Genomic DNA, 7,269 nt, shown 5'->3' with positions numbered 1-7,269 from the left:
ATGTTAAGGGTACAAATATGTTTTAGGGTAATGGTTATGGTAAGGGTAAGGGTCAGGGTAAGGGTAATGGTATGGGTAAGGGTAAGGGTAAGGGTAAGGGTAAGGGTAAGGGTAAGGGTAAGGTTAATTGTACGAGTAGTAACTAGGGTAAGTGTAAGCGTAAGTGTACATTTAAGTGTTGTTGTACGGCTTATGGTAAGGGTAAGGTTAAGGTTAAGGTTTATGTTAAGGGTAAGCATAAGTGTAACGGATAGAGTAAGGGTAAGGTTAAGGGTAACGGTAAGGTTAAGGGTACTACTATATGTTAGGGTATGGGTTATGGTAAGGGTAAGGGTCAGGGTAAGTGTAAGGGTAAGGGTAAGTGTAAGGGTACGGGTCACGGTAAGGGTTAGAGTTAGGGTTAGGGTAAGCATAAGGTTAATGGTAACGGTAAGTGTAAAAGCAACGGTTAGGGTAAGGGTAAGTGTAATGATATGGGTAATGGTAAGGGTGAGGATAAGCGTAAGGGTAAGTGTAAGGTTTAGATTTAGGAAAAGGGTAAGTGTAGCAGAAAGGTTAAGGGTTAGGGTAAGGGTAAGTGTTATGATAAGGGTAAGGTTAAGGGTAAGGGTAATGGTATGGATAAGGGTTAGGGTAAGTTTAAGGGTCAGGTGTAATAGTAAGTGTTTTGGTTACCCAAAAAGTAGTTGGGTTACCAGTCATGGTAAGGGTTAGTGTAAGTGTTTGAGTAAGGGTAAGGGTAAGGGTTAGGATAAGTGTAAGGGTGCAAGCAAGGATTAGGGCAAGAGTAAGTGTAAGGGTAATAGTAAGGGTTAGGGTAAGTGTAAGGGTAAGGGAAAGTGTTAGGATATGTTTTAGGGGAAGCGGAAGGGTAAGGGTTAGGTTAAGTGTAAGAGGAAGGGGAAGGAAAGGGGAAGGGTTGGAGTAAGGAATAGGGTAAGGGTAAGGTTATGGTTAAAGGAAAGAGTAAGGGTAAGGAAAAAGTAAAGGTAAAGATTTGGGTAATGGTAAGGGTGAGAAGGGTTAGGGTAAGGGTTACGGTAAGGGTTAGGTAACGCAGTGTACAACCTGGGACGTCACACGCAGAGCTGCCTCTGGCAAGGTGAGTGAGGAACAGATGTAGCAGTTGTTGTGTTGTAGGTCTCACTGTTCCTCTAAGCATCCCCTCTTTGTCTTTTAGAGGTGTTGTAGCTGTTTGAAGAGGGTAGATTGAAGCATCTGCCTCGGGGGCTGGTAAGCGGCAGAGGTAAGGGAGCAGATGAGAGTAACTTACCTAGTTGTGCTGTGTCTTTGGATGCTGCATCGGCCTATGCGTTTCTTTTTCTTTCACAGGTGTCTCGCGCAGGCTCAAAGGAGCAAACTGCACTCTGAAGAGCTGTGTAAGAAGAGGGGCTGGTCATGAGTTGGGTTGGAGCAGAACGACCAAGTAGCACAAGGTGACTATGAAAGGTGTCCGTCTTGCTTTGCAGGTGCCGTGGCAGGCTCTCCACAGAAGTGGATAAGGATATGAGATAAGGCCAGAGAGCGACAAGGAGCGGCACGTGCAGGGATGGTTTTGAAGCGCTGCGGTGGCTTACTCTTCTGTTCACCAGGTGCCACAGGCAAGGTGGGTTGTAACATCAGTCGTTATATTTGCATGAAAGCAGTTCACTTGAACGCCACAGTGCATCTGAGTAGGGTGTTCTAGCAGAACAAGCTTGTCTGGCACAGCGGTGCCTGATGGCAGTGTGTTTCCTCAGGTGAAGAGGTGCCTGAAGCCCCATCCTGTCTAGCCTGCACACAATTATCTGAGAATGAAAGCTGCTTTCCAGTAATTCAGAAAGCCAAGTTACGTCTCAGCCTTGAGCATCTCGGGCTTTTGGGCCTGTCTGTAACATTTGGCACCAGCACTAATACTTTTTTTGGCATATGTTTAGCGTTTGGGGCCTGTGTCTGGGATTTGGGCCCTGTCTCGAACCAGTGGGGCTTTGTCCTGGGTTTTGGAGCCTGCCTCTAGAGTTCAGGGCTTTTGGGGTCTGTGTCTGGGGGCCGGTATCTGGGGGCAAGGGGGGAGCTGCTTGTAGACCCTTGGGGCAAGCATTGAGGGGGTTGGGAGCTGACTCTACACCTTTGGGGCCTGCTTCTGGGGGAGGGGTGGGAGCTGCTTGTACACCTTTGGGGCCTGCATCTGTGGGGGGTCAGGGCCTGTGTCTAGCGGGCTGGGAACTGCTTGTACAATGTAGGAATCTGTTTCTGCAGGGTGGCTGGGAGCTGTTTGTACAACTTTGGGGCCAGCATCTGGGGGTGGCTGGGAGCTGCCTGTACACTGTAGGGGCCTGTGTTTGTGGGGGGCTTGGGGGCCTCCCTCGGGGGGGGGGAAGGTTGGGAGCTGCTTGTATAGGGCCTGCCTTGCAGGGGTTGGGAGCTGCTTGTAGAATTTGGGGCCCTGTGTCTGGGGGGGGGGGGGTTGGGGCCTGTGTCTCAGGGGTGTTGGGAACTGGTTGTACACCTTTGGGTCCTGTCTCTGGGGGGGAGCTACTTGTACACTTTTGGGGTCTGTATTTGAGGGGGGTTGGGAGCTGCTTGTGCACTTTTGGACCTATGTTTAGGGGGGTTGGGAGCTGCTCATGCATTCTAGGTGCCTCCCTTTTGAGAAGGGTTGGGGCCTGCATCTGTGGGTGGTTGGGAGCTGCTTGTACACTATAGGGGCCATGGTCTTGGAGGGGGGTCTGGGCTGTTTATACACCTTTGTGGCCTGTGTTTGGGGTGGGGGGGTGGGCCTGTGCCTGGGGGAGTTGGGAGGTGCTTGTTCACTCTAGGAGCCTCCATTTGGGGGTCTTTGGGGCCTCCCTTTGAGGGGGAGGGAGTTGGGAGTTGGTTGTACACCTCCGCATCCCATGTCTTGGGAGGGGTGGGGGGAGTGGGACCGGTCTCTGAAGGGGCGGGTTGTGAGCTGCTTGTACACCTGTGTCCGGGGGGAGGGTAGGGGGGGTGGCGGGGGGCGGGCCCGGGTCTTGGGCCAGTGTCTGGGTGGAGTCCAGTTCTTGGGAGGGGGTGGTGGGGTAGGAGCTGCTTGTGGGCAGTTGGGGTCTGCATCTGGGTGTGGTTGGTGCCTGCTTCTGTTGGCAGTTTGGGACCTGCTTGTAGACTTGTGCAGCCTGGGTTTGGGGGCTTTTCTGTAACGTTTGGGGTCTGCATTTTTGCTTTGGGATGCATCTTGAGCTTTTGAGGCCTAGCAGTAGCATTTGGGGCCTGCATCTGGGGCTTTTCTGTAGCATTTTGGTTGCGTATTTGTGATTTGGGGCCTGTATCCAGGGTTTTGCCTTTTTTGTAGTTTCCATCTTTGTGTGTGTGTGTTTCGTTGTTGGTTGTCTGGGGTTAGGGGCAGGTTGGGGTTTGGATTAAGGTCAGTGTCATTAGCGTTAGGGGGTTGATAATAAGGGTTAGGGTTGTGGTTAGAGTTGTTAGGTTTAAGGGGAATAAGGATTTCAGGGTAAGGGGATCAAGGTTGTGGGAATAAAAATGTTGTTTTTGCGCAGTTACATCCTGTAGAGGGAAGGAAGGTGGTATTGAGATATGCTTGCAGTGATAAGACAGCTTAACAGTGTGAAGTGAGTTCATCTGATTCGTGTCAATATGGAACAATGCTAGGGCCGCATGATATGATGAAAAGTCTGAGAAAACCAGAGTGGTTAATGTATATAGTTCTTGTATCTTGCAAAGGAATGGTCCAGCAATTCGGGTCAATAGGGGATAAGAGAACAAAGGGGTTTCAGAATAACTGCTAACTATTACAACTGTTGCATGGGACACTATGCAAGTGTCTGCCATCCAGCCAAGATGGACAAAGGAGAAGGACAAGAGAAAAGCCTTGGGGGAAGACTACGAGCCTTCAGTATGAGCGGCCCCCAGAGGGACCACCGGAGACTGATAACGCCTGCACCAGTGGGAGGGTTTGGATTCTGGGAACTAATTAGAATAACGCTGCCTTTTGTAGAAGTAGTAATGAATATGTATTAGCCTAGCAGCATAAAAACCAGCCGCCTGATGTAACTTGTGTGCGTCTTGGTGGAGCAGAGACTCCTGGCGCACCCAGCGCTGCTTGCTTACCTCTATTCATTTAATAAATTGTAAATTTCAATTGCAATCCTGTTTGGGACCCAGTCATTTATTACAAGTGGGCGCTCGTCCGGGAGGGCTTTGGTTCCTGATTTCTGGTTTGATCTAGGAGAGGCACCCCCACCATTTGGTGGCTGCTGTTTGAGTCAGGTCGGAACTAATGGCATCTTAAACCTGAATAAAGGTAAGCAAAGTTTCTGATTCTTTTTTTCAGCTCCCTTGCCAGCTGCAGCACTATATTTTGCCCGTAATTGTGTGTGTGAAGATCCGAACAAAGATGACGGAGTCGTAAGCATTTAAAGCGTATACCGTTCGGTTGGGTGGGGTTCGGTTGCCTGTGTGTGTAAGAGTGTGACTGAGATGGAACTTAGTTCCGAACCGATTGTGGAGGTCTTCTAACCGCGGTTCCAATCTCCCGTGAGGGACTTGGCCGGTGAAGGACCGAAGGGATTCCTATAGGATTTGTGGGTGTGTGATAGGTCCTCGACCCCCTGCAAGACACTCTTACTAAGGTAACCAAGGGCTGTGGGAATTGCCATAGTAAAATTCCTAGATGGGTCAGACAAAATCGAAGACCAGAGACCAGAAGAAAGGGAGCAAATTACCAGTCATACCACCAGAAAGTCCATTAGGAATAACGATTAGAAATTGGAATGATAGGGACCCCAGAAAAGGAAAAAGTAAATTAAAAATGGTCCAGTATTGCGTGACAGAATGGCCAAAGGAGCCTTTAAGACTACATGTCGTTTGGCCTGTTTTTGGATCCTTCGAAGACTGGATTTGCCAGGCCTTAAATATCCATGTTAATTCAAAGGAACCTTTTAGCCAGGAAGAAAGTGATTATGCAGGATTATGGATCAGGAGGACTTCACGTCCTTTTCCAGCCTCAATATTTACACTAAAAGCAGGTAAGAAATTTGAAGAACAAGAAGAACATGAAAAAGAAAAAGAAGATAAACGTGAGCCGTTGGATAAGCTACCACCTCCATATCCTAACAATCCACCCCCGGCGGCTCCCCCTCCGGTGGCTGTGGTATCGCCACCAGTACCACCGTTGCCCCAGCTTCCACCACCAACAGCACCAGAATTAGACCGACCTCCGGCCGCATGCAGGAGAAGTAGGACGGACGTATCTGAGAGAGCTTCTCTATATCCCTTAAGGGAGGTAACTGGTGTATTACTGGTGCGCGTCTTGGTGGAGCAGAGACTCCCAGCGTACCCAGCACTGTTTGCTTACCTCTATTCATTCAGTGAATTGTAAACTTTGATTGTAATCCTATTTGGGACTTTTATTTATTATAACAGACAACCTTGTAAAACGCAGACAACCAGAATCCTTACAGCAATTAGGTGGAAATCACGGCGTAAGAAACATTACCACCTCAAAGAGTAAAAACCTCAAAAGAAATGTGACTTGTAACAGGCCAGCAGCTGTGTATTTTCTGTGAAGCACCAGCTAGATTATGAACCTTGAATAGCACAGTTAAAGGGGAAACAGGGGAGGGTCCCGGTCCTCGGCAGAAAAAAAAAGTGTATAAACTGTGTATGGAATTAGTAGGCACCCTCCTGCTTGTGGGACACCCGCCATTGTAATCTCGAATAATAATGCTACTGTACTGAGATCCTCGACTCAGCCTATGCTATTTGCTACAGATTGATCCAGGGTTTTAAGGTTTCAGGGATTGGGCACTAGGGTTGGGTTTCAGGGTAAGGGGTTTCAGGGTTTATGTTTAGGATTTTAAGGTTTTTAGGGTTGGAGTTTTAACGGTTAGGGTTTTAAGGGTTTGGGGGTTAGGGTTTTAAGGGTTTCAGGGTTAGCGTGTTAGGGTATTAGAGTTTTTTGGGTTGTAGTGTTGATATGTTTTTTAGGGTTAGAGTCTGAAGGTTTTATTTTTGGTCAGTTATTTACGGTTAGGGTTTTAAGATCTTTTTTTTTTTTTTTTTTTTTTTTTCCAGGTAAGGTTCTCCAGGGCCAGGGTTTTGAGTATCCTAATTTTGGGGGTTTGGATTTTGAGCATCTTAATTTTGGGGGTTAGGCTTTTGTGTGCCCTAATTTTTTGGGATAGGCTTTCAAGCATCCTAAGTAGTTGGGTTAGGGTTTTGAGCATCTTAATGTTTTGGGTTTGGGTATTGAGCATCCTAAGTTTTCGGGAAAGGGTTTTGAGCATCTTAATGTTTCCAGGATAGGGTTTTGAGCGTCCTAATGTTTTTGGGTTAGGGCTTTCAGCGTCCTAATGTTTTTGGGTTAGGGTTTGGAGCGTCCTAAGTTTTGGGCATAGGGTTTTGAGTATCTTAATTTTTCCAGGATAGGGTTTTGAGCAACTTATTGTTTCCAGGATAGGGTTTGAGCCTCCTAATGTTTTTGGTTAGGGCTTTGAGCATCCTAATGTTTTTGGGTTAGGGTTTGGAGTGTCCTAAGTTTTCGGGATAGGGTTTGGAGCATCTTAATGTTTCCAGGATAGGGTTTGGAGCATCCTAAATTTTCAGGATAGGGTTTTGAGCATCTTAATGTTTCCAGGATAGGGTTTGGAGCATCCTAAGTTTTTGGGATAGGTCTTTGAGCTTCCTAATGTTTTCCGGATAGGGTTTGGAGCGTCTTAATGTTTTGGGTTTGGGTTTTGCACATCCAAAGTTATTGGGTTTGGGTTTTGAGCGTCCTAATGTTTTTGGGTTAGGGCTTTGAGCGCCCTAATGTTTTTGGGTTAGGGCTTGGAGCGTCCTAATGTTTTTGGGATAGGGTTTGGAGCGTCCTAGTGTTTTCGGGATAGGGTTTTGAGCGTCCAAAGTTTTTGGGTTTGGGTTTTGAGCGTCCAAAGTGTTATAAGTTGCCCCCTTAATTAATTTTCAGAGAGCATTGTATTAATCATAGAAAGGAATTTATTGAGCGAGCAAACATCAAGCAAAACAGCACTGGGCGGCCGGGGAGTCTCAGCTCCGCCAACGGCACGCACCTCACCCCTGCCAGGGTCCCTTTTTATTTATATTTTGCTAATTCCAGGATTACGCAGCACATCCTGGTATATTCTGAGACTGCGCGCACTGTTGCGCGCAAAAGAATTTTTAAGAATTTAAATCTCTTTAAAAAGAAAATTAAGCAAAAGAATTTTCATAGTGTCTAGGCAAGCATTATGCAGCTCCTTACTTCAGCAGGGAGCTTTCGCAACTCCCGCT

General features: G+C 47.4%; 2 long non-coding RNA genes across 3 annotated transcripts in view; both read left to right on the top strand.

Annotated features, from left to right (window-relative positions):
• Window positions 1-986: 986 nt before the first annotated feature.
• On the top strand, window positions 987-5,720 carry LOC311428391. 2 transcript variants are annotated; one of them, XR_014687694.1, is made up of 5 exons: window positions 987-1,102; window positions 1,181-1,246; window positions 1,333-1,379; window positions 1,470-1,606; window positions 4,313-5,720. It is a non-coding gene; the product is annotated as an uncharacterized lncRNA (long non-coding RNA). The 2 variants fall into 2 exon arrangements; XR_014687695.1 differs by lacking the exon at window positions 4,313-5,720 and adding an exon at window positions 3,801-4,130 and having other exon boundaries at window positions 988-1,102.
• Window positions 5,721-6,028: 308 nt separating this feature from the next.
• LOC311428394 overlaps window positions 6,029-7,269 on the top strand; it is a 1,578-nt gene continuing 337 nt past the window's right edge. The window contains exons 1-2 of the long non-coding RNA XR_014687699.1: window positions 6,029-6,561; window positions 6,622-7,269. The exon at window positions 6,622-7,269 is cut by the window's right edge and continues 337 nt beyond it. This is a non-coding gene — a long non-coding RNA (uncharacterized lncRNA). The remainder of the gene's footprint in view (window positions 6,562-6,621) is intronic.

The sequence above is a fragment of the Aythya ferina genome, assembly GCF_964211825.1.
Source record: "Aythya ferina genome assembly, contig: HAP1_SCAFFOLD_68, whole genome shotgun sequence".
NCBI lineage: Eukaryota > Metazoa > Chordata > Aves > Anseriformes > Anatidae > Aythya > Aythya ferina.
The sequence above is the reverse complement of the archived record's forward strand: the minus strand, read 5'-3'. Positions and strand labels throughout refer to the sequence as shown.